This window comes from Tamandua tetradactyla, chromosome 11 (assembly GCF_023851605.1).
Source record: "Tamandua tetradactyla isolate mTamTet1 chromosome 11, mTamTet1.pri, whole genome shotgun sequence".
NCBI lineage: Eukaryota > Metazoa > Chordata > Mammalia > Pilosa > Myrmecophagidae > Tamandua > Tamandua tetradactyla.
In genome coordinates, this window is record NC_135337.1 from 29,716,941 (window position 1) to 29,744,822 (window position 27,882).

Genomic DNA, 27,882 nt, shown 5'->3' on the forward strand with positions numbered 1-27,882 from the left:
TTACTGGGATGGGTGGCGTTGACTGAATGGTCCCCATTAGCCCTGATGCTTGTCACTCCTTTTTCCTGGAGTGCATTGGGTATAATCAGAGCAGTCTTTACAGTTCCGTTGTTTGATTCACACTGTTTGTCCCAAGTTTTTTGTAGAGTTTGTGGAACACAGAAACCACGTTTGTAATAAAGAATAGCTGAGGTCTTTTCTGACTAACTACATTGGCAGGATATTTGCACAAATGCAAATGTATGGATTTACGTTTCCCATATTTCTATCATTTCTCTCATTAGGAGGGCTTGCAAGGAGTAGTCTCTCTACAGTTAAACTTACAGGTCTAATTATAACCTTGGTCCTTCGAGTATGGCTCTCAATATTGCCTGCTTCCTCATCGGAGTTCAGAGATGTTTTACAATCATCGTCTATTTTTTGAGATGCTGAAACAAGCTTTGGTCTAGAAGCAAATGTACTTTGTCATCTGAAAAAGGAAAATATTTATTAAAGTATAAATTTTGTGGTACATGTTTAATAAGAGAGTATAAATGGGTCACAGATGGACCTCCTTCAAAAAAACAGGGGTCTTGCATGTTCTTTAAGTTATTCACTATTAGTCATGCAGAGGAATTAACTATTCATAAGGTATTACCAGTACATTCCAAATAAAAATGTTAGAATTTTACATTTATCTTCAACATAACTTGTTTCATGTGCTACATATGAAGAAGTACTTTCTGAGTAAAATGATTATCAGAATTTCAAACTGTCAGGCATTGGTTAATTAACCTCAGAAAAGTTACACCCACTTACATGCTAACTGTGGTAGTTAGATTCAATTGCCAACTTGGCCAGGTGAAGGCACCTAGTTCTCTTGCTGCGGACATGAGCCAATGGTATGTGAACCTCATCTGTTGCTGATTACATCTGCAGTCGACTAGGAGGTGTGCCTGCTGCAATGAATGATGTCTGACCTAATTGGCTGGTGCTTAAACACAAAGTGGCTCAGCATACCTCATCTCAGCACTCGCAGCTCAGCCCAGGCCTTTGGAGATGCAGAAAGGAATCACCCCGGGGAAAGTTGTTGGAACCCAGAGGCCTGGAGAAAAGGCCAGCTGAGATTACCCTGAGCCTTCCCACATAAGAAAGAACCTCAGATGAAAGTTAACTGCCTTTCCTCTGAAGAACTAACAAAATAAATCCCCTTTTATTAAAAGCCAATCCATCTCTGCTGTGTTGCATTCCAACAGCTAGCAAACTAGAACACTAACCAAATGTTAGAACACTAACCATAATGTCCTGGCTATGTCCTAAATGCCAAGCATTTTGCCAGCTCACTTAATCTTCCAGTTACAGGCAAGCAAAGTGAGAGCATATCATATTAACTGCCTTAGATGCTCTGTCTTATCTTATCAATTAATAGATGAAGCATAACCCCCATTCTGTCAAATTAACTAATAGGTTTACTTGAAGTTAAAATTCCCAACTGTGAACACACATCATTTTCCTCATTTACTGTGTGCTCCCAAATTTACTTTCTTCTCTTTCCCTCCTATCTAGTCTGGAACCTTGGCCCATATTTATCTCAAACTAGAACGCTCAGCTCCTTCAAACCTTGTCATTTTTCTGTTGCATCTCCCTTTAAAAATTCCTATTCTGGGAAAATTCCAACCTCTGCTCATTCTCCTCTTTGCTGCTGTGAAAACATCAAATAACCCTGTACCTGTACGTTGTTGGCAACACTAGGGTTTAAACTTCAGCTACCCTGGAGCACACAGATGTGCAATCCTTTTCCCTTCTAGCCATGAACTTATCCCATATTTGTTGGGTGGTGGTTTGCAGACAGGGCGCCATCAGAATCACTTTTCAGTCATCATCTCATATGACCTTCTTCATTAGCTAATACTGTGGATCTCTCTTCCCTGGGCTTCCAGGGCAACTGTCTCTTGTTCTGCTTTCCGAGGGCGCTCTCCCTCAGTTAATGCTAGTCCATTCCAAGGGACTGACTCATTGCAGTTGGTCTCTAAGCATCAAAGTATATGCTTTAGGTCCTGAAGGAAAAACTTATGGCATAATGGACAAAAGTACAGGTTCTGAAGCCCAGGTGACTGGGTTCCAATCTTAGCGCTGTCATTTTGGTACTGGGCAAAGTCATCTAATCAATTTGAGCAGGATAGACTCAAATCCTGACCGAACAATTTATTAGAAGCATGACCTTGGGCATTATGTAACCTCTCTCAGACCCATCGACTATGGGTTGAATTGGGCTAATGCTATCTATTTTATAGTACAACTATTATGAAGATCAAGTCTATTACCAGATTGACAGCTACCAATCAATGCAGCTAAAATTATCATACAGTGAAAAGCAGTCAAGTAACTAAAAACATACACAAATGCTACTTAATGTTTTAAAACCAGGCCACAGGAAAAAGCACTTGGGAAAAAAACCATCAATTTTAGGTGTTTAGTTTGATTCCTTATGAGCAGTTAGGTCAATATGCTGAAGTATATAGTAACAGAAAATACTAATGAATTGTGTCATGCTCAACCCAGACTAAGTCGATGGCCAAAAGCAAAGAGTATTTTTTTCATAAGGAACACAGAAACAGCTTTGAACTCCAAGATGTCTTTTATAAGAAAGCTTATAATGAAGAACAGCCTTCATTAAAATGCACTAAATGGTAACTTTTGAAATGGGTAGCAAAGATCCATTTAATAATGAAACCTCCTTCTCTGATGTCCCTTAATTCATTCCTCTCGGATTTTAATCATGCTTTATCGGCAGTTTTAAGTCAGAAAACTTGTTTTTTTACATGGCCGCTCACCAATGAGACAATCATCACATTTTCCCAATACGTATTTTTTGTGCTCTGATTCCTCAAATGATGGGGCTTGTTCAAAAATTTTGCTTTCACTATCAACAATATGGATATCCTGTTAATGAAAGAGAATATTGAACTCGTAGAAGCAAAAACATACCTCCAAAAGAAACAGCACAATAGTTTTTAACTTATAATGTAAACTTCACAAAGTTTCAGCACAATTTCTTAAAGGTCAAAACTTACTTCCTTTGAATTAAAAAACAATCCCTTAATGGACTAAGTCTTCTCTCCTGGTGATAAGAGAGTCTTCGAAAGGCAGCCTTGATCAAGCTGAGGTACAACCTCAGCTGTACTACACACCACCTCATCCCGTGGCTGTAGGGACCCATCAAAGATCTCATGTGAGTGGGTAATGAGGAATTCCACCAATCACGCTTGATTTGAATATTCCGCCGGAGCAGATGCTGACAGGAGCTGTGGTTTGCCTTGACCTGAGGAAGCTCGGTCCAAATATCACCCCCAAATTTTTGGAGTTCATCTTGTTTTCTTCGGCATGATCTACTACTCTGCAAAGTAAAACATATGAAGCTGTATGTGATCTGCCTATTAGACTTTCTTGATTGTAGATTCCCTAAATAGGCTGGAAAGATTGGAGGAAAAATGGCTTGCAGAAATCTGGGGAAAGGATGCATTTAATCTATTTGATTAAAATACTGACCATACACAAAACTGGGTTTCTAATTTCAAGTAGAACACAATTTAGGTAAAAATATATATATATATATCCCTAAAAAATACTCCCTCCTCAGTATATGGTACATCATCCCAGGTCCTCATACCTAAATCCTACAGATTATTGTAAATTTCTCTCTCATCACCCAGAGGTAGTCTTCAAGCCTAGTGGATTCTCTCAAAGATCTCCCTGTCCTTGTCTCACCCCCACTGCTCTGGCCTTCCTTCAGGCCCTCATCAGCTTTTATTTCCATGACTGCATTCAAGGAGATCTGAATTGTAGCAAAGGCCTCCCCTCCACTCATTCTCCATCTTGATGCCAGAAAGATCTGAAAGGCAAAGCGGTACATCAATTCCTGGCTCAAAATTCTTTATGGAGTCACGTACATAGACTTTGTTCTTTTGTGACCAGGCTAGCTCACTTCTTTCTAATGCATGCTATACTCTAGGCAAACCAAAGTATTTAAAGTTTCCAAATGCAAAATCGGTCTTTCCTGTTTGTGTTCGCTACCCTCTGCGGGTAGGATCCTGTGTGGAAGGATCTTCTGCACATCCTTTGTCCACTAAACCATTACTCACTTCTTCAAGTCTAGCTCAAGGGCCACCTCATCTGAACTACCCCTCCCTTAACCTTCCTCTGCTGCCCTTCTACCCCTAATCTCTCTCTGTTCCTCTGCATGTTGGGCATAGCTCCATTAGAACAAGAATGACGCTGCACTGTGCTTATCTGTAGGTCTGTCTCTCCAGCCAATGAGCACAACACATGGCAGAAACCTGATGTTTTTGTCCTTGTTTCCCCAGCCAGAGATTGGCGCCTAGGAGACATCTGGGGGAAAACTCTGTCTTCATGAACACGTATTCAATGTCTCCCTTGCCTTAACACAAACTGGAAATGAAACATTCACTTAAAAAAAACAACAAAACACAAATCGATTTGCGAACCACTAATGGATTCCTTATACAAAGTTCTTACTACTAAAGATGTACTATGAGGCAATGAATGCTGTTAAAATTTGATGTTGGCAGTTGCCTTAGAAGGTCCTTGATTTTTAAAACAATATGGTTTATTTCTATACACACACTTGGTGATTTTTTTGTCCTCAGGGCCTTTTGTTTTGTCTCTTGGTCTTCATTTACATGTTCGATTTCTTTGGAGAGTTCCATAAATTCCTTGTACAGTCAGAATAAAATAAATGGCTCTTGGAGCTAAAGAAATAAAATTACTGTGGGGATATTATTTTGTCCATTATATTCCTGTTACTAGGTAACTATTATTGACAACTGCTGTATGGTTTAGCATATCCATTTAAATTAACAAGATTTAAGGTCAATCCAAGTTTACAAATGTACATATATGATTGGTGCAGATGTGACCTATAAAGTGAATCTGAAACAGCACCATTAATGTTATCTATATTAAAAATGAATTACCAAGGAAAAAAGAACATTTCATAATGGCAACTGAGTAAATTAATCACAAAGATATAAAAATCCTAAAAGTATGTGCACCTAAAAATGGAGCTTAAAAATATCTGAAGCAAAAACTGAAAGAACTAAAAGGAAAAACTGACAAATTCCCAATGATAGCTGAAATTTCAACAATTCTCTCTCAGTAATTGACAGGACAAATGATAGAAAATCAGTTAAGGACACACTGAACACCATCGACCAACGTGATCTGACTGACACAGAGAGTTCCACTCAACAACAGCAGGACACACATTCTTTTCAAATGCACATAGAATACTCACTAAGACAGACCATATGTGAAACCATAAAACATGTCCCAATAAATCTAAGAGGAGTAAAATTATACAGGGTACGTGCTCTTCGGCCAAAACAAAATTAAATTAGAAATCAATAACAGAAAGACATATGGAAATTCCCCAAATATTTGGAAATTATAAACCCGACTTTTTTTTTTTATTATTAACGGAAAAAAAAAGAAATTAACACAACATTTAGAAATCATACCATTCTACATATGCAATCAGTAATTCTTAACATCATCACATAGATGCATGATCATCGTTTCTTAGTACATTTGCATCAGTTTAGAGGAACTAGCAACACAACAGAAAAAGATATATAATGTTAATGTAGAGAAAAGAAATAAAAGTAGTAATAATAGTAAAAAAAATACAAAAAAACCCAAAAAAAACCCTATAGCTCAGAGCCGCTTCATTCAGTGTTTTAACATGATTACTTTACAATTAGGTATTATTGTGCTGTCCATTTTTGAGTTTTTGTATCTAGTCCTGTTGCACAGTCTGTATCCCTTCAGTTCCAATTACCCATTATCTTGCCCTGTTTCTAACTCCTGCTGGACTCTGTTACCAATGACATATTTCAAGTTTATTCTCGAATGTCCGTTCACATCAGTGGGACCATAGAGTATTTGTCCTTCAGTTTTTGGCTAGACTCACTCAGCATAATATTCTCTAGGTCCATCCATGTTATTACATGCTTCATAAGTTTATCTTGTCTTAAAGCTACATAATATTCCATCGTATATATATACCACAGGTTGTTTAGCCATTCTTCTGTTGATGGACATCTTGGCTGTTTCCATCTCTTTGCAATTGTAAATAACGCTGCTATAAACATTGGTGTGCAAATGTCCGTTTGTGTCTTTGCCCTTAAGTCCTTTGAGTAGATACCTAGCAATGGTATTACTGGGTCGTATGGCAATTCTATATTCAGCTTTTTGAGGAACCGCCAAACTGCCTTCCACAGTGGTTGCACCCTTTGACATTCCCACCAACAGTGGATAAGTGTGCCTCTTTCTGTGCATCCTCTCCAGCACTTGTCATTTTCTGTTTCGTTGATAATGGCCATTCTGGTGGGTGTGAGATGATATCTCATTGTGGTTTTGATTTGCATTTCTCTAATGGCCAGGGACATTGAGCATCTCTTCATGTGCCTTTTGGCCATCCGTAGTTCCTCTTCTGGTAGGTGTCTGTTCAAGTCTTTTTCCCATTTTGTAATTGGGTTGGCTGTCTTTTTGTTGTTGAGTTGAACAATCTCTTTATAAATTCTGGATACTAGACCTTTATCTGATATGTCATTTCCAAATATAGTCTCCCATTGTGTAGGCTGTCTTTCTACTTTCTTGATGAAGTTCTTTGATGCACAAAAGTGTTTAATTTTGAGGAGCTCCCATTTATTTATTTCTTTCTTCAGTGCTCTTGCTTTAGGTTTAAGGTCCATAAAACCACATCCAGTTGTAAGATTCATAAGATATCTCCCTACATTTTCCTCTAACTGTTTTATGGTTTTAGATGTAATGTTTAGATCTTTGATCCATTTTGAGTTAACTTTTGTATAAGGTGTGAGATACGGGTCCTCTTTCATTCTTTTGCATATTCTCTAGGCACCATTTATTGAAGAGACTGTTCTGTCCCAGGTGAGTTGGCTTGACTGCCTTATCAAAGATCAAATGTCCATAGATGAGAGGGTCTATATCTGAGCACTCTATTCGATTCCATTGGTCGATATATCTATCTTTATGCCAGTACCATGCTGTTTTGACCACTGTGGCTTCATGATATGCCTTAAAGTCCGGCATCACGATACCTCCATCTTCGTTTTTTTCCCTCAAGATGTTTCTAGCAATTCGGGGCACCCTGCCCTTCCAGATAAATTTGCTTATTGGTTTTTCTAATTCTGAAAAATAAGTTGTTGGGATTTTGATTGGTATTGCATTGAATCTGTAGATCAGTTTAGGTAGGATTGACATCTTAATTATATTTAGTCTTCCAATCCATGAATACGGTATGCCCTTCCATCTATTTAGGTCTTCTGTAATTTCTTTTAGCAGTTTTTTGTAGTTTTCTTTATATAGGTTTTTTGTCTCCTTAGTTAAATTTATTCCTAGGTATTTTATTCTTTTAGTTGCGATTGTAAATGGGATTCGTTTCTTGATTTCCCCCTCAGCTTGTTCATTACTAGTATATAGAAATGCTACAGATTTTTGAATGTTGATCTTATAATCTGCTACTTTGCTGTACTCATTTATTAGCTCTAGTAATTTTGTTGTGGATTTTTCCGGGTTTTTGACGTATAGTATCTTATTGTCTGCAAACAGTGATAGTTTTACTTCTTCCTTTCCAATTTTGATGCCTTGTATTTCTTTTTCTTGTCTAATTGTTTTGGCTAGAACTTCCAACACAATGTTGAATAATAGTGGTGATTGTGGACATCCTTGTCTTGTTCCTGATCTTAGGGGGAAAGTTTTCAATTTTTCCCCATTGAGGATGATATTAGCTGTGGGTTTCTCATATATTCCCTCTATCATTTTAAGGAAGTTCCCTTGTATTCCTATCCTTTGAAGTGTTTTCAGCAGGAAAGGATGTTGAATCTTGTCAAATGCCTTCTCTGCATCAATTGAGATGATCATGTGATTTTTCTGCTTTGATTTGTTGATGTGGTGTATTACATTAATTGATTTTCTCATGTTGAGCCATCCTTGCATACCTGGGATGAATCCTACTTGGTCATGATGTATAATTCTTTTAATGTGTTGTTGGATACGATTTGCTAGAATTTTATTGAGGATTTTTGCATCTATATTCATTAGAGAGATTGGCCTGTAGTTTTCTTTTTTTGTAATATCTTTGCCAGGTTTTGGTATGAGGGTGATGTTGGCTTCATAGAATGAATTAGGTAGTTTTCCCTCCACTTTGAATATTTTGAAGAGTTTGAGGAGAGTTGATACAAATTCTTTCTGGAATGTTTGATAGAATTCACATGTGAAGCCGTATTGTCCTGGACTTTTCTTTTTAGAAAGCTTTTGAATGACTGATTCAATTTCTTTACTTGTGATTGGTTTGTTGAGGTCATCTATTTCTTCCTGAGTCAAAGTTGGTTGTTCATATCTTTCCAGGAACCCGTCCATTTCATCTAAATTGTTGTATTTATTAGTGTAAAGTTGTTCATTGTATCCTGTTATTATTTCCTTTATTTCTGTGAGGTCAGTAGTTATGTCTCCTCTTCCATTTCTGATCTTATTTATTTGCATCCTCTCTCTTCTTCTTTTTGTCAATCTTGCTAAGGGCCCATCAATCTTATTGATTTTCTCATGGAACCAACTTCTGTTCTTATTGATTTTCTCTATTGTTTTCATGTTTTCAATTTCATTTATTTCTGCTCTAATCTTTGTTATTTCTTTCCTTTTGCTTGCTTTGGGGTTAGTTTGCTGTTCTTTCTCCAGTTCTTCCAAGTGGACAGTTAATTCCTGAATTTTTGCCTTTTCTTCTTTTCTGATATAGGCATTTAGGGCAATAAATTTCCCTCTTAGCACCTCCTTTGCTGCATCCCATAAGTTTTGATATGTTGTGTTTTCATTTTCATTCGCCTCGAGGTATTTACTAATTTCTCTTGCAATTTCTTCTTTGACCCACTCGTTGTTTAAGAGTGTGTTGTTGAGCCTCCATGTATTTGTGAATTTTCTGGCACTCCGCCTATTATTGATTTCCAACTTCATTCCTTTATGATCCGAGAAAGTGTTGTGTATGATTTCAGTCTTTTTAATATTGTTGAGACTTGCTTTGTGACCCAGCATATGGTCTATCTTTGAGAATGATCCATGAGCATTTGAAAAAAAGGTGTATCCTGCTGTTGTGGGATGTAATGTCCTATAAATGTCTGTTAAGTCTAGCTCATTTATAGTAATATTCAGATTTTCTATTTCTTTATTGATCCTCTGTCTAGATGTTCTGTCCATTGATGAGAGTGGTGAATTGAAGTCTCCAACTATTATGGTATATGTGTCTATTTCCCTTTTCAGTGTTTGCAGTGTATTCCTCATGTATTTTGGGGCATTCTGGTTTGGTGCATAAATATTTATGATTGTTATGTCTTCTTGTTTAATTGTTCCTTTTATTAGTAGATAGTGTCCTTCTTTGTCTCTTTTAACTGTTTTACATTTGAAGTCTAATTTTTTGGATATTAGTATAGCCACTCCTGCTCTTTTCTGGTTGTTATTTGCATGAAATATCTTTTCCCAACCTTTCACTTTCAACCTATATTTATCTTTGGGTCTAAGATGTGTTTCCTGTAGACAGCACATAGAAGGATCCTGTTTTTAAATCCATTCTGCCAGTCTATGTCTTTTGATTGGGGAATTCAGTCCATTAACATTTAGAGTTATTACTGTTTGGATAATATTTTCCTCTACCATTTTGCCTTTTGTATTATATATGTCATATCTGACTTTCCTTCTTTCTACACTCTTCTCCATACCTCTCTCTTCTGTCTGTTCATATCTGACTCTAGTGCTCCCTTTAGTATTTCTTGCAGAGCTGGTCTCTTGGTCACAAATTCTCTCAGTGACTTTTTGTCTGAGAATGTTTTAATTTCTCCCTCATTTTTGAAGGACAATTTTACTGGATATAGAAGTCTTGGTTGGCAGTTTTTCTCTTTTAGTAACTTAAATATATCATCCCACTGTCTTCTAGCTTCCATGGTTTCTGCTGAGAAATCTACACATAGTCTTATTGGGTTTCCCTTGTATGTGATGGATTGCTTCTCTCTCGCTGCTTTCAAGATCCTCTCTTTCTCTTTGACCTCTGACATTCTAACTAGTAAGTGTCTTGGGGAATGCCTATTTGGGTCTAATCTCTTTGGGGTATGCTGCACTTCTTGGATCTGTAATTTTAGGTCTTTCATAAGAGTTGGGAAATTTTCAGTGATAATTTCTTCCATTAGTTTTTCTCTTCCTTTTCCCTTCTCTTCTCCTTCTGGGACACCCACAACACGTATATTTGTGCGGTTCATATTGTCCTTGAGTTCCCTGATACCTTGTTCAAATTTTTCCATTCTTTTCCCTATAGTTTCTGTTTCTTTTTGGAATTCAGATGTTCCATCCTCCAAATCACTAATTCTATCTTCTGTCTCTTTAAATCTATCATTGTAGGTATCCATTGTTTTTTCCATCTTTTCTACTTTATCCTTCACTTCCATAAGCTGTGTGATTTGTTTTTTCAGTTTTTCTATTTCTTCTTTTTGTTCAGTCCATGTCTTCTTCATGTCCTCCCTCAATTTATCGATTTGGTTTTTGAAGAGGTTTTCCATTTCTGTTCGTATATTCAGCATTAGTTGTCTCAGCTCCTGTATCTCATTTGAACTATTGGTTTGTTCCTTTGACTGGGCCATATTTTCAATTTTCTGAGCATGATCCGTTATCTTCTGCTGGCGTCTGGGCATTTAGTCAGATTTCCCTGGGTGTTGGACCCCACAGGTTGAAAGATTTTTCTGTGAAATCTCTGGGTTCTGTTTTTCTTATCCTTTCCAGTAGGTGGCGCTCATGGCACACGTTTGTCTACGGGTTCCACCAGTGAAAGTTGCTGTGTGTCCTTTAACTTTGGAAAACTCTCGCTGTAGGGGAGGTTCGGCAGCCAAAGCGTCTTGGAAGAGTGCCAGCCGGCCCAGGGGTCCGAACGCGGGGAGGGTTGCTGGCCACCGCAGCACAGGAGAGCGCCCGACTGAATTTCCTAGTCGGCCCGTGGCGCCAAGCGTGGCGGGAGGGCGCCAGCTGTCGCAGCCCGGGAGAGTGCACTGTTCCCAGCCGGACCGAGGAGTTGCGTGTTTGGAAGGGACCCCCTGGTCACCGTTCTCCGCAGTTTGGGGATTTCCGACCCAACTCTCTCAGTTGGTCCGGGGGGCCTCATGTGGTGGGGGCACCAGCCGCCACGGCCCAAGGGGACTGCCTGCCCAATTCTGCAAGCTGGCCTGGGAAGGAGGAAGGGAGGGACTCCGGCTGCTTGCCGTCCCACCTGGGAAAGCCCGCGCCCCTCAGCGATCTCACCGGAGCTGGTTCTCCCAGAGAGTCAGCCATTCCAGGATGGGGTACGCCGTCCCTTTGATCTCTGTCGTGGCTCCGGGAGCTGCTCTGTATTGTCTCCACTCCCCCAGTAACTGTTCTGGAGGAGGAAAGGTGAGGGTGGCAAGGCTGTCGAGGCCGGTGGCGGAGGAGCCGGTGAAGGCGGAAGAGGGCACGGTGGTGGTTGGAGAGCCGCTGGAGCAGGAGGAGAAAGGGAAGGATAAGATGGCGGATGGAGCGCTGCCGGAGCAGAACGGGGAAGAGGGAGAGGAGGGCGAGTGGGCTGGCTGGCTGGCGGGGCGTGGGCGCCGCGCACCGGGCTGGCGGACAAAGAGCATAAACCCGACTTTTAAATCACCCATGTGTCAAAGATGAAACAAAAATGGACATTTGGCTCTCCGCCCCTGGTTGCCGCAGCCTCCGCTGCATTCAGGCCGAGTAGCCTGAAGAAAAAAGAGAAAAAGAAAGAAAAAACGAAAACACTTTAAAATCAAAAACAAACAAAAAGTGAATCCTTCTAGGTCAACCTGTGGGGAGTCAGTTTTGCACGCTTCCGGCCTGCCCCACGCCCTCTCGCGTCGGTCTCTGTCTGTCTGTCCGATGGTGAGCCGCCTGGGCCTCTGCACTCCCGCCGCCTCCTCCACGTGTCTTGGCTGTGAGCCTCACCCGCCCGAATGTCCGAACGCGCCGCGGGCAGCCTCCGTGCTAGCGGCTCCACGGCGCGTCCTGCTGCCCTGGCCCATGGGACCACCACGCACCACGTGTCGGCACTGCCCTTCCCGGAGCCCGGCGTGGGAGGCGGCTGTGCGCAGCACCCGCCTGGAGCTTGTGGGGTCGCAAGGACGAATATTTTGTTTCCCTCTTCCCTGGGCTGTGGTAATTTTAAACCGCCAAGAACAGGAGGTCTCTACTTATAGAGAAACGCGTGTCCCGAAGGCCACTGTGGGCAACGTTTGATTGCCTCTTGAAGAATTTGTGTAACTCGGAAGGAGGGTCCAGTCGTCACCTTGTTTGAAATTTGTAGGTTCAAACCAGGACAGCTGAAAATGCCACGCCCCCCCCCCAAGGAGGGCCGTGTTGTTATTGAGAGCCTTTGTCCGAGGTTTTGCAGAGTCGCTCCAGCGAGCCCCAGTGTATCTGCGCCCACTCCAGCTTCAGTTAGCTTAACTTGCCACCTGTGAGCTGCGGTGCGGACTAGGCTCAGAGAAGAGCCTCTTTTGTCCTGTGGTGGTCTGTATCAGAAGTCCTCCTGGCGGGGCTTGGGGTGGGGTGGGGGGTGGGGAGATGAGCGCTGCAGCCAGTAGCTACCCCATGACCTCTCTGCACGTGGGTGACCGACCTCGGACGTCACCGAGGCCATGCTTTATGAAAAGTTCATTCCTGCGGGGCCTGTTCTGTCCACGCGGCTTTACCGCAACATGATCACCGCTCCCTGGGTTATGCCTATGACAACTACGCGGAGCCGGCCCTGGACACCATGAACTTTGATGTGATTAAGGGACAGCCAATCCGAATCATGTGGTCTCAGAGGGATCCCTCTTTGAGAAAATCTGGTGTAGGAAACGTCTTCATGGAGAACCTTGACAAAACCATAGATAACAAGGCACTTTATGATGCTTTTCCTGCTTTTGGAAACATTCTGTCCTGCCAGGTGGTGTGTGATGAGACAAGGCACTAAGGGTTATGCCTTTGTCCACTTCCAGACCCAAGAGGCTTCCGACAAGGCCATTGAAAAGATGAACAGCATGCTCCTCAGTGACCCAAAGTGTTTGTGGGCAGATTGAAGTCTAGCAAAGAGCCCCAACTGAGCTTGGAGCCAAAGCCAAGGAATTCACCAATGTGTATATCAGAAACTTTGGGGAAGAGGTGGATGATGAGAGCCTGAAAGAGCTATACAGCCAGTTTGGTAAGACCCTAAGTGTCAAGGTGACGTGAGATCCCAATGGAAAATCCAAAGGCTTTGGCTTTGTGAGTTATGAAAAACATGAGGATGTGGAAGAGATGAAGGGAAAAGAAATCAGTGGGGAAGTCATATTTGTAGGATGTGCCCAGAAGAAAGTTGAATGGCAGGCTGAGTTAAAATGAGAATTTGAGCAGCAGAAACAGGATAGAATCAGTTGATATCTGGGGGTGAATCTTTACATTAAGAACTTGGATGACACCATTGATGATGATAAGTTAAGGAAAGAATTTTCTCCTTTTGGATCAATCACCAGTGCTAAGGTGATGCTGGAAGATGGGAGAAGCAAAGGGTTTGGCTTTGTCTGCTTCTCGTCTCCCGAAGAGGCAACCAAAGTAGTCACTGAAATGCATAGACGCATTGTGGGCTCCAAGCCACTGCATGTTGCCCTGGCCCTGAGAAAGGAAGGGAGAAAGAATCACCTTACCAATCAGTATATGCAGTGGATGGCAGGAATGCGAGCACTCCCTAACAATGCCATCTTAAATCAGGTTCGGCCTGCAGCTGGTGGCTACTTTGTGCTGGCAGTTCCACACACTCAGGGAAGACCTCCATATTATACACATAACCAGTTAGCACAGATGAGGCATAATACATGTTGGCAACAAGGTGGGAGACCTCAAGTCTTCCAAGGAATGCCAAGTGCTATACGCCAGTCTGGGACTTGTCCAACTCTTTGCCAACAGGCTCCAAAGGGGTCTGTGTGCCTGGACCGCTGGCTATGGACTTTGGTGAGGCTGGTGTTGCCCAGCAAGGGCTGACAGAGCTGCCAGTCTGGAGGAGTTCCCACAGCTCTACAGAACTTGGCACTTTGTGCTGCAGTTGCTGCTGCTGCTCCCTGGGCTGTTGCACCATACAAATATGCCTCTAGCATCCACGGCCGTCATCCTGCAATACAGCCTCTGCAGGCACCACAACTTGCAGTCCATGTGCAGGGCCAGGAGCCCCTGACCGCCTCCATGCTGGCTGCAGGACCCCCACCTCCACCCAGGAACAGGAGCAGAAGCTAGGAGAACCTTTGTTCCCACTCATCCAAACAATGCATTCAAACCTGGCTGGAAAGATTGCAAGGATGCTGCTGGAGATCGATGACTCAGAGCTGCTGCACATGCTGGAGTCTCCTGAGTCCCTCCTCCAGGATGGATGAAGAACATTAAATTGTTCTACAAGCTCATTGTGCCAAGAAGGAAGCTGCCTCTTAGACAAGGAAAAACCGATTCAAAAGCCAAATAACCCCTTATTGGATTTCAGCTCAAAGTTTGAAGACTTCCTACCTTGCCCTATGGACTTCAACATCAAGAACCACAAAATGCAAACTTAATAGGTCATTTTGTATCAAAAGATCAATTATGATGCACTTAGAATTTTTCAATTACACGAATATATTCTCTGGGTTCTGCTATGGCTTGGTCAGTATTAACGTTTGTGTGTGTGTGAGTGTGTGTGTGTGTAAGTTTTGATTTTTACCCCCAGAAGTTGGTTTTTATTTGATGCACCCAAGTCTTAAGTTTCTCAATAAAGGGGGAAAAAACCTCCATAAAAAAGGGCATTTGAAAATATTTTGAACTGAATGTAAATGAAAACAGAACATATCAAAATATGTTGATTACAAACTTAAAGCAGTGCTTACAGAGAAATACACAGCTTTGGATACTTTATTAAAAAAAGAAGAGGGGTTCATTAAAATCAATCATTTTATGTTCCACTTTAAGAAGCTAGAAAACAAAGAGAAAATATAATCCCAAAGTGTGTAACAGCAAATCTAATTCCAAAGTAAGCAAAAGGAAGGAAATAATAAGAATAGTAGAAAACAGACAAGAGAGAAGAATCAATGGAACCCAAAGCTGGTTATTTGAAAGGATCAATTAAATCGATAAATCTAGACTGTTGAAGAGGAGAAAAGAGAAAACACAAATTGCAAATATCATGAAAGAAAGAAGGGATATTAGTACAGACCATAGAGATATTAAAAGAATAATGACAAAATGCTATGAACACTTTTATGCCTATAAATTCAACAACTCAGATAAAAATAGAGAAAGGTGATCATTGCAATAGACAGCCTCTGACCAAATTCCATGTCTATTCATGATTAAAACAGTTAGCAATCTAGAAACAATCTACAAACATTTATCAGAATGAATTCCTTCAACCTGATAGAAGACATCTATAAAAAAATCTACTGCAAACATCACAGTTAATGCTGAAATACATTTTTTTCCCCTTTAAGATCAGGAACAGGCAAGATGCCCAATATCATCACTTCTATTCAATACTGTTATTGGAGGTCTTAGCTGGTGTTAGAAGACAAAAAAAAGTCAAACAGATTGGAAAAAAGGAGTAAAACTTTATTAGGAGACAAGGCACATGTGTACCTAGAAAATCCTAAGAAACCTGTAAATAAGCTACCCAAACTAGTAAATGAATATAGGAAGGCCACATAACACAAGATCAATACACTATATTCAGTTTTACTTCTACACACAGCAGTCAACAATAGGAAAATGACATGAAAAATCAATACCATTTATAATAGCATCAAAACATGAGAAATTCTTAGGGATAAATTTAACAAAATATGTGCAAAATCATAAACTGAAAACTAAAGAACACTACTGCAAGAAATTATAGAATTGTATAATTGGACAGGCATACCATGATCATGGACTGGAAGACTCAATGGTAAGATATCAATTTTCCCTAAATTGAACTACAGGTTCAAGCAATCCTTCCCCCCCAAAAAAATCCTTGCAGGCTTTTTTGTAGAAACTGACAAAGAGTCTAAAATGTATATGAAATTGTAGAAGGTCTAGAATAGACAAAACTATTATGTAAAGAACCAAGTTGGAATCTTTAACTGCCTAACTTCAAGGTTTACTATAAGGCTAAAATAGTCATGACAGTATGATATTGGTATAAAGGGAGATATATAGATCAGTGGAATAGAATGAAGTTCAGAAATAGGTTCTGAATATATAAGGTTAACTGACTTTCAACATAAGTGACAGAATAATTCAATGGAGGGAAAGGTAGTCTTTTCAATAAATGGTGCTGAAAGAACTTGACATCCATATGAGAAAAAAGTGTTTTTTTCCAAAGCTCTCTGTACATTTATTTATTTTTTTAACTTTTTTTTATTGTATAGTATAACATATATACAAAGCAAAGCGATAAAAAAGCAATAGACTTCAACAAGCAATTACAAGACAGATCCCAGAGTTTGTCATGGGCGACTCTAAGATCCTCTCAGATAGTTCCTTATAGTTGTGATATTTTTTATCACCACTATTGACTTTTTTCTTTCTTTTTTGTGAAAAATAACATATATACAAAAAAGCAATAAATTTGAAAGCACCGCACCACAATAAGCTGTAGAACATATTTCACAGTTTGACATGGGTTACAGTTCCACAATTTTATGCTCCAGTATCTTAGAGCAGTTATTGATCAATTTAATGATTCAACATTCATATTCATTTGTTAAATCCTATCTTCTTTGTATAACTCCACCATCACCTTTGATCTTTCTATCCCTCTCTTTAGGGGTGTTTGGGCTATGGCCATTCTAACTTTTTCATGTTGGAAGGATCTGTCACTAATATGGGGTAGGGAGATGGAACAATCTGATGTTCTGGAGAGACTGGGCCCTCTAAGTTTCAGGACTTATCTATTCCAGGAACCCATCTGTAGGTTGTAGGTTTCTGGAAAGTTACCTCGGCACATGGAACCCTCGTGGAACCGTATATGCTGCCCTAGGTGTTCTTTAGGATTGGCTGATATGGTCCCAGTTGGGGTTTGGCAGGCTACGATAGGTTGCAATGTCTAACTGAAGCTTGCACAAGAGCAACCTCCAGAGTAACCTCCTGACTCTATTTGAACTCTCTCTGCCATTGATATTTTATTAGTTACACTTCTTTTCCCTCTTTTGGTTGGGACGGAATTGTTGATCCTATGGTGCCGGGGCTGGATTCATCCCTGGGAGTCATGGCCTACGCAGGGGAGAGGGCAATGATTTCACTTTCAGAGTTGGGCTTAGAAAGAGTGAGGCCACATCTGAGCAACAGTTTTTCAGTTTTTATTTTATTGCTGCATACACGGTAAATTCCCTGGAGTAAAGCGGGGGAAGTTAGCAAATTGAAATGCATTTGATATGTCTAATTTAATTTTTATTGGTATTTTAAGGAAAAACACCTAGTCAAGGCCACATAAGGTAAATCTAAATAAATCCAGGTACTTCTCCAAAATCAAGGCCCCTGTCCCTCCTGGTCCAGCTCCAGGCACCGGGCATTTGCCTTCGGGGTGAGCAGTTCTGGGGCCGAGGTCGGCCCAGGGGTCAGCTCCGGGATGAGTCCCAACCTCCCCAGAACGACCACAGGCCCGGGGCCAAGATTTGTCTTCCCGAGACTCTGCCCAAGGGAAGAACACAGAAAGAGAACATGGCTACTGAACAGGGGGAAGCAGGGTCTCAGGTATCCATAACCTTCAAGGATATGGCTGTGCTCTTTACCGGAGATGAGTGAGCAAAACTGGATCCTTCTCAGTCAAACTTGATGCTAAGGAACTATAGGAACCTGATCTCAGTGGGACTCCCATTTGCCAAACCAAAAATGACCTCCCTGTTGCAGCAAAGAGAAGAGCCCTGGAAGGTACAGAAAGAAAGACCCAGAGGATGGAAGAACAATCCCCAAACCATAAAATCAACTCAAACTCAAGACACATCATTTCAAGGACTAATGAGGAAAACACTCAAAACAGATGAACCTGCAGACTTCAAATCAGAAAAACCTTGTATATATGAAGACAAATTTAAAAATAGCTGGACAAAAATGAAGGTTTCCAAATAATTTCAATCACCCATTAGAAAATCCTTACCATGGAAAGAAGCCATCAAAATTTTGAATTTGGCCAGAACTTTACCCTGACATCAGTCCGTGATAGGCAACAGAGGGTTTCTAGAGAGAAAGCACCCTTAAAATGTGAAATACTAAGAAATAGCTTCAAGAAGAATTCAAATTTACTTAACCACACAAAAATCAACACAACAGAGAAATGCTATAAATGTAATATATGTGAGAAAGCCTTCATTCATAATTCATCCCTTCATAAACATCAGAAAAACCGTACTGCAGAGAAATTATTTAAATGTAAAGAATATTTGAAAGCCTTCAGCCAAAGCTCAGCTCTTATTCAACATCAAAGAACTCGTACTAGACCCCCGTAAGTGGCCAGGTGATCAGTAAAAATGGTTCTATATTCACTTGACCCAGAAAATCCTACAAAATCATGCAAATCAAGAAGTTCAAATCTTCGTGTTCACTTTAAGAACACCCGAGAAACTGCTCAGGCCATCAAGGATATGCATATTTGAAAAGCCACCAAATATCTAAAAGACGTCACTTCACAGCAGCAATGTGTTCTGTTCCATCGTTACAGTGGTGGTGTTGGTAGGTGTGCCCAGACCAAACAGTGGGGCTGGATACAGGGTCAGTGGCCCAAAAAGAGTGCTGAAGTTTTGTTGCACATGCTTGAAAATGCAGAGAACAATGCTGAACTTAAGGGTTTAGATATAGATTCTCTGGTCATTGAGCACATCCAGGTGAACAAAGCCCCTAAGATACGCTGTAGGACTTACAGAGCTCATGGTAGGATTAACCCATACCTGAGTTCCCCTTACACATTGAACTTATCCTTACTGAAAAGGGACAAATTGTTCCTAACCCAAAAGAGGAGGTTGCACAGAAGAAACTGGAGAAACAAAAACTTATGGCTCAGGAATAAATTCAGTGTAAAATAAATGCAAATTAAAGTTAGAAAAAAAAAAAGAACCCATACTGAAGAGAAACCCTACATATGTAAAGAATGTGGGAAAGCTTTGAGCCATACCTCTGTAAACACATAAGAACTCATACTGTGGAGATATCCTATAAATGTGAAGAATGTGGCAAATCCTTCAATCGAAGGTCAGGCCTTTTCATACATCAAAAGATCTGTGCTCAAGAAAATTCCTATAGATATAAACCTGGTAGGAAGCCAGGATGTCATCCCTTCCTGGATGTCAGAGAATTCATCTTGGAAAGAAGTCCTATTTATGTAATGAATGTAGCAACACTTTTAAGTTTAGCTCATTCCTTCGTTATCATCAAAAAATTCACACTGGAGAGAAATCTTTTAAATTCAGTGAATGTGGGAGAGCCTTCAGTCAGAGTGCAACTCTTATTCAACATGAAAGAATTCACACTGGAGAAAAGCCCTATAGATGTAATGAATGTGGAAAAGGCTTCACTTCTATTTCATGACTTAAAGACATCAAATAATTCATACTGGTGAGAAATAGTATAATTGTAATGAATGTGGTAAAGCCTTAAGTTCCCACTCAACATTTATTATTCATGAAAGAATTCATACTGGAGAGAAACCATGTAACTGTAAAGTGCATGGAAAAGCCTTCAGACAAAGTTCCATTCTTATTCAACATCAGAGAATGCATACTGGAGAAAGACCCTATAAATACAATGAGTGTGGGAAAACATTCAGGTGTAATCCATCCCTTAGTAATCAGCAGAGAATTCATACTGGAAAGAAACTATATCAGTGCCTGGAATGTGGGATGTCTTTTGGCCAAAGTGCAGCACTTATTCAACATCAGAGAATTCATATAGGGGAGAAACCCTTTAAATGTAATACATGTACAAAAACTTTTAGACAAAACTTGTCACCTATTGCACATCAAAGAATTCACACAGGAGAGAAACCCTATTGTGCTTGTTTGAAAGGATGTATGGACCCTAGAAAAGCCACACTTCAATCAAAATCCCATTTTATAAAGGCAGAGTAATCCCTATTCAATACTGTATGTTTGAAACTATAATCAGATCATCTTCCTGGAAGTGTGATTTAATCAAGAGTGGTTGTTAACCTGGATTAGGTGACGACATGTCTCCACCCATTTCAGTGGATCTTGATAAGTTTCTGGAGTCCTATAAAAGAGGAAACATATTGGAGAATGAAAGAGATTCAGAGAGAGTAGAGCAGAATGACATAGCCACGAGAAGCAGAGTCCACCAGTCAGCGACCTTTGGAGATGAAGAAAGAAAATGCCTCCCAGGGTACTTCATGAAACAGAAAGCCAGGAGAAGAAGCTAGCAGATGATGCCATGCTCGCCATGTGCCCTTCCAGATGACAGATGAACCTGACCGTGTTCACTACATGCCTTTCCAGATGAGAGAGAAACTGTGACTGTGTTTGCCATGTGCCCTTCCACTTGAGAGAGAAACCCTGAACTTCTTCAGCCTTCTTGAACCAAGGTATCTTTCCCTGGATGCCTTAGATTGGACATTTCTATAGATTTGTTTAATTGGGACAATTTCTCAGCCTTAGAACTATAAATAGCAACCTATTAAATTCCCCCTTTTTAAAAGCCATTCCGTTTCTGGTATATTGCATTGTGACAACTAGTAAACTAGAACATCCATGAATGTAATGCATGCAGGAAACTCTTCAGCCAGAGATTATCCCTTACTAATTATTATAAGATTCATATTAAAAAAGACCACTTGAAAGTAGATTAGCATGTGAAAGTCTTAAACTGAAGCTTATCAGAAAATATGTGCTTCAAAATGATTTAATGTACATTAATGTACATTATGTCCATATGTACATATGTACAAAATGATTTAAATATGATACAACCTATTCTAATTTAGTCTTCACCACATATTAAATTCCTAGGATAAATCTTGACTGTGTGATAAAAGGAAAACTTTCATACTTGTCAGTCACTTTTTAAAATATCCTGAGATAGAGAATTCACAATTAAAACATTGAGGGAATTTATCAAGGCATCCCTCTGGACAAACTTACAAACTCTCATGCCCTACTCAAGGTTCCATGTGCTTATGGTGTTCAGTTAACCTGTCCATATAAGTTATATTAGAACGTGCAGTAGTCAAAATGCAAATTTTGTACCAAATAAATATTTTTTGCTTTAGCCTCACAAACAAGTTAAAGTTTTAAAATATTAATTACCGACTTCCGGAGAAGATGGCGGCTTAGTAAGATGCGCAGGTCTTAGTTCCTCCTCCAGAACAGCTACTAGGGGAGTAGAAACAATACAGAACAGCTCCCGGAGCCACGACAGAGATCAAGAAGACAGCGTACCCCATTCTGGAACGGCTGACTCTCTGGGAGAACCAGCTCCGGTGAGATCGGCGAGGGGCGTGGGCTTCCCCGGAACAGGGCGGCAAGCGGCCGAAGTCCCTATCTCCCTCCTTCCTGGGCCAGCTGGGAGAATTGGACAGGCGGTCCCCTCAAGCCGCGGCGGCTGGCGCCCCCCCGACGCGCAGCCCCCCGGACCAACTGGGAGAATTGGATCGGAGATCCCCAGGCCGTGGAGAACGGTGATCGGGATCCCTTCCAAACACTTGGCTTCCCGGTCCGGCTGGGAACGGTGCACTCCCCCGGGCCGCGACAGCTGGCGCACTCCCGCCACGTTTGGCATCCCGGGCCAACTAGGAGATTTGGACGGGTGCTCTCCCAGGCTGCGGCGGCCTGCGACCCTTCCCGCGTTCGGATCCACGAGCTAGCTGGGAGATTCGGATTGGCACTCTTCCAAGCCGCTTCGGCTGGCGAACCTCCCACACGGCGAGAGTTTTCCAAAGTTAAAGGACCCACAGCACCTTCTACTGGTGGGATCTGCAGACAAACGAGTGCCACGAGCGCCACCTACTGGGCAGGATAAGAAAAACAGAACCCAGAGATTTCACAGAAAAATCTTTCAACCTGTGGGGTCTTACACCCAGGGAAATCTGACTAAATGCCCAGACACCAGCAGAAGATAACGGATCACACTCAGAAAATTGAAAATATGGCCCAGTCAAAGGAACAAACCAATAGTTCAAATGAGATACAGGAGCTGAGACAACTAATGCTGAATATACGAACAGAAATGGAAAACCTCTTCAAAAACCAAATCGATAAATTGAGGGAGGACATGAAGAAGACATGGGCTGAACAAAAAGAAGAAATAGAAAAACTGAAAAAACAAATCACAGAACTTATGGAGGTGAAGGACAAAGTAGAAAAGATGGAAAAAACAATGGATACCTACAATGATAGATTTAAAGAGACAGAAGATAGAATTAGTGATTTGGAGGATGGAACATCTGAATTCCAAAAAGAAACAGAAACTATAGGGAAAAGAATGGAAAATTTTGAACAGGGGATCAGGGAACTGAATGACAATATGAAGCGCACAATATACGTGTTGTGGGTGTCCCAGAAGGAGAAGAGAAGGAAAAAGGAGGAGAAAAACTAATGGAAGAAATTATCACTGAAAATTTCCCAACTCTTATGAAAGACCTAAAAGTACAGATCCAAGAAGTGCAGCGCACCCCAAAGAGAAGAGACCCAAATAGGCGTTCTCCAAGACACTTACTAGTTAGAATGTCAGAGGTCAAAGAGAAAGAGAGGATCTTGAAAGCAGCAAGAGAAAAGCAATCCATCACATACAAGGGAAGCCCAATAAGACTATGTGTAGATTTCTCAGCAGAAACTATGGAAGCTAGAAGACAGTGGGATGATATATTTAAATTACTAAAAGAGAAAAACTGCCAACCAAGACTTCTATATCCAGCAAAATTGTCCTTCAAAAATGAGGGAGAAATTAAAACATTCTCAGACAAAAAGTCACCGAGAGAATTTGTGACCAAGAGACCAGCTCTGCAAGAAATACTAAAGGGAGCACTAGAGTCAGATACGAAAAGACAGAAGAGAGAGGTATGGAGAAGAGTGTAGAAAGATGGAAAATCAGATATGATGTACATAATACAAAAGGCAAAATGGTAGAGGAAAATATTATCCAAACAGTAATAACACTAAATGTTAAAAGACTGAATTCCCCAATCAAAAGACATAAACTGGCAGAATGGATTTAAAAACAGGATCCTTCTATATGCTGTCTACAGGAAACACATCTTAGACCCAAAGATAAACATAGGTTGAAAGTGAAAGGTTGGGAAAAGATATTTCATGCAAATAACAACCAGAAAAGAGCAGGAGTGGCTATACTAATATCCAAAAAATTAGACTTCAAATGTAAAACAGTTAAAAGAGACAAAGAAGGACACTATCTACTAATAAAAGGAACAATTAAACAAGAAGACATAACAATAATAAGTATTTACGCACCGAACTGGAATGCCCCTAAATACATGAGGAATACACTGCAAACACTGAAAAGGGAAATAGACACATATACCATAATAGTTGGAGACTTCAATTCACCACTCTCATCAATGGACAGAACATCTAGACAGAGGATCAATAAAGAAATAGAAAATCTGAATATTACTATAAATGAGCTAGACTTAACAGACATTTATAGGACATTACATCCCACAACAGCAGGATACACCTTTTTTTCAAATGCTCATGGATCATTCTCAAAGATAGACCATATGCTGGGTCACAAAGCAAGTCTCAACAATATTAAAAAGACTGAAATCATACACAACACTTTCTCGGATCATAAAGGAATGAAGTTGGAAATCAATAATAGGCGGAGTGCCAGAAAATTCACAAATACATGGAGGCTCAACAACACACTCTTAAACAACGAGTGGGTCAAAGAAGAAATTGCAAGAGAAATTAGTAAATACCTCGAGGCGAATGAAAACGAAAACACAACACATCAAAACTTATGGGACGCAGCAAAGGCAGTGCTAAGAGGGAAATTTATTGCCCTAAATGCCTATATCAGAAAAGAAGAAAAGGCAAAAATTCAGGAATTAACTGTCCACTTGGAAGAACTGGAGAAAGAACAGCAAACTAATCCCAAAGCAAGCAAAAGGAAAGAAATAACAAAGATTAGAGCAGAAATAACTGAAATTGAAAACATGAAAACAATAGAGAAAATCAATAAGACCAGAGTTGGTTCTATGAGAAAAACAATAAGATTGATGGGCCCTTAGAAAGATTGACAAAAAGAAGAAGAGAGAGGATGCAAATAAATAAGATCAGAAATGGAAGAGGAGACATAACTACTGACCTCACAGAAATAAAGGAGGTAATAACAGGATACTATGAACAACTTTATGCTAATAAATACAACAATTTAGATGAAATGGACGGGTTCCTGGAAAGACATGAACAACCAACTTTGGCTCAGGAAGAAATAGATGACCTCAACAAACCAATCACAAGTAAAGAAATTGAATCAGTCATTCAAAAGCTTCCTAAAAAGAAAAGTCCAGGACCAGATGGCTTCACATGTGAATTCTATCAAACATTCCAGAAAGAATTAGTACCAACTCTCCTCAAACTCTTCAAATAACCGAAGTGGAGGGAAAGTTACCTAATTCATTCTATGAAGCCAACATCACCCTCATACCAAAACCTGGCAAAGATATTACAAAAAAAGAAAACTACAGACCAATCTCTCTAATGAATATAGATGCAAAAATCCTCAATAAAATTCTAGCAAATCGTATCCAACAACACATTAAAAGAATTATACATCATGACCAAGTAGGATTCATCCCAGGTATGCAAGGATGGTTCAACATAAGAAAATCAATTAATGTAATACACCACATCAACAAATCAAAGCAGAAAAATCACATGATCATCTCAATTGATGCAGAGAAGGCATTTGACAAGATTCAACATCCTTTCCTGTTGAAAACACTTCAAAGGATAGGAATACAAGGGAACTTCCTTAAAATGATAGAGGGAATATATGAAAAACCCACAGCTAATATCATCCTCAATGGGGAAAAATTGAAAACTTTCCCCCTAAGATCAGGAACAAGACAAGGATGTCCACTATCACCACTATTATTCAACATTGTGTTGGAGGTTCTAGCCAGAGCAATTAGACAAGAAAAAGAAATACAAGGCATCAAAATTGGAAAGGAAGAAGTAAAACTATCACTGTTTGCAGACGATATGATACTATACGTCGAAAACCCGGAAAAATCCACAACAAAACTACTAGAGCTAATAAATGAGTACAGCAAAGTAGCAGGTTACAAGATCAACATTCAAAAATCTGTAGCATTTCTATACACTAGTAATGAACAAGCTGAGGGGGAAATCAAGAAACGAATCCCATTTACAATCGCAACTAAAAGAATAAAATACCTAGGAATAAATTTAACTAAAGAGACAAAAAAACCATATAAAGAAAACTACAAAAAAACTGTTAAAAGAAATCACAGAAGACCTAAATAGATGGAAGGGCATACCGTGTTCATGGATTGGAAGACTAAATATAGTTAAGATGTCAATCCTACCTAAATTGATTTACAGATTCAATTCAATACCAATCAAAATCCCAACAACTTATTTTTCAGAAATAGAAAAACCAATAAGCAAATTTATCTGGAAGGGCAGCGTGCCCCGAATTGCCAAAAACATCTTGAGGAAAAAAAACAAAACTGGAGGTCTCACGCTGCCTGACTTTAAGGCATATTATGAAGCCACAGTGGTCAAAACAGCATGGTATTGGCATAAAGATAGATATATCGACCAATGGAATCGAATAGAGTGCTCAGATATAGACCCTCTCATCTATGGACATTTGATCTTTGATAAGGCAGTCAAGCCAACTCACCTGGGACAGAACAGTCTCTTCAATAAATGGTGCCTAGAGAACTGGATATCCATATGCAAAAGAATGAAAGAAGACCCGTATCTCACACCCTATACAAAAGTTAACTCAAAATGGATCAAAGATCTAAACATTAGGTCTAAGACCATGAAATAGTTAGAGGAAAATGTTGGGAGATATCTTATGAAACTTACAATTGGAGGCGGTTTTATGGACCTTAAACCTAAAGCAAGAGCACTGAAGAAAGAAAGAAATAAATGGGAGCTCCTCAAAATTAAACACTTTTGTGCATCAAAGAACTTCATCAAGAAAGTAGAAAGACAGCCTACACAATGGGAGACAATATTTGGAAACGACATATCAGATAAAGGTCTAGTATCCAGAATTTATAAAGAGATTGTTCAACTCAACAACAAAAAGACAGCCAACCCAATTACAAAATGGGAAAGAGACTTGAACAGACACCTCTCTGAAGAGGAAATACAAATGGCCAAAAGGCACATGAAGAGATGCTCAATGTCCCTGGCCATTAGAGAAATGCAAATCAAAACCACAATGAGATATCATCTCACACCCACCAGAATGGCCATTATCAACAAAACAGAAAATGACAAGTGCTGGAGAGGATGTGGAGAAAGAGGCACACTTATCCACTGTTGGTGGGAATGTCAAATGGTGCAACCACTGTGGAAGGCAGTTTGGTGGTTCCTCAAAAAGCTGAATATAGAATTGCCATACGACCCAGTAATACCATTGCTAGGTATCTACTCAAAGGACTTAAGGGCAAAGACACAAACGGACATTTGCACACCAATGTTTATAGCAGCGTTATTTACAATTGCAAAGAGATGGAAACAGCCAAAATGTCCATCAACAGACGAGTGGCTAAACAACCTGTGGTATATACATACGATGGAATATTATGCAGCTTTAAGACAGAATAAACTTATGAAGCATGTAATAACATGGATGGACCTAGAGAACATTATGCTGAGTGAGTCTAGCCAAAAACTAAAGGACAAATACTGTATGGTCCCACTGATGTGAACCGACATTCGAGAATAAACTTGGAATATGTCATTGGTAACAGAGTCCAGCAGGAGTTAGAAACAGGGTAAGATAATGGGTAATTGGAGCGGAAGGGATACAGACTGTGCAACAGGACTAGATACAAAAACTCAAAAATGGACAGCACAATAATACCTAATTGTAAAGTAATCATGTTAAAACACTGAATGAAGCTGCATCTGAGCTATAGGTTTTTTTTTTTGTCTGTCTGTTTATTTGTCTTTTTTTTCTTTTTTCTTTTTTTTTACTATTATTATTATTTTTATTTTTTTCTCTATATTAACATTCTATATCTTTTTCTGTTGTTTTGCTAGTTCTTTTCCTAAATCGATGCAAATGTACTTAGAAATGATGATCATACATCTCTGTGATGATGTTAAGAATTACTGATTGCATATGTAGAATGGAATGATTTCTAAATGTTGTGTTAATTTCTTTTTTCTTTAATTAATAAAAAAAAGTTAATTACCAAAATAAAAAAATAAAAAAAATAAAACATTGACTTTGGCCATCTGTAAAATACAAGGAGGAACATTTCTCACTGCATTTCTTTGCATTATATATTAGATGCCATGTATGATCCTGATAAAATCTGGGTACAGGTGGATTCTCACTAGAGAAAAAACAACTGTAAGCTAGTAGCATATTTATTACATTAACATTTAATAGCAAATAAAAGTTGATCTTAGATATATATGCATTTTTAGAGCAAAGGACCAAATAAAAGATTACTAACAAACTGTAAACCAACTTTTAACCTCTGAAATTTGCTTTTCCATAACTTGTCAAACTTTGTGTATGGTTTTCATTAAAAGAAAAGAGAGAGAGAGAGAAAAAATCAAGGGCACTTTTTTCTTTAAAGTGCCCCTTTCTATTAACATA

General features: G+C 39.7%; 1 long non-coding RNA gene and 2 pseudogenes across 1 annotated transcript in view; 2 read left to right on the top strand and 1 right to left on the bottom strand.

Moving 5' to 3' along the window:
• Positions 1-3,059: 3,059 nt before the first annotated feature.
• Positions 3,060-27,882, bottom strand: part of LOC143649447 (uncharacterized) — a 31,936-nt gene continuing 7,113 nt past the window's right edge. The window contains exon 3 of the long non-coding RNA XR_013159004.1: positions 3,060-3,376. This is a non-coding gene — a long non-coding RNA (uncharacterized LOC143649447). The remainder of the gene's footprint in view (positions 3,377-27,882) is intronic.
• LOC143650919 (polyadenylate-binding protein 4 pseudogene) lies at positions 12,649-14,526 on the top strand (annotated as a pseudogene).
• On the top strand, positions 17,761-20,893 carry LOC143649446 (zinc finger protein 354B-like; annotated as a pseudogene).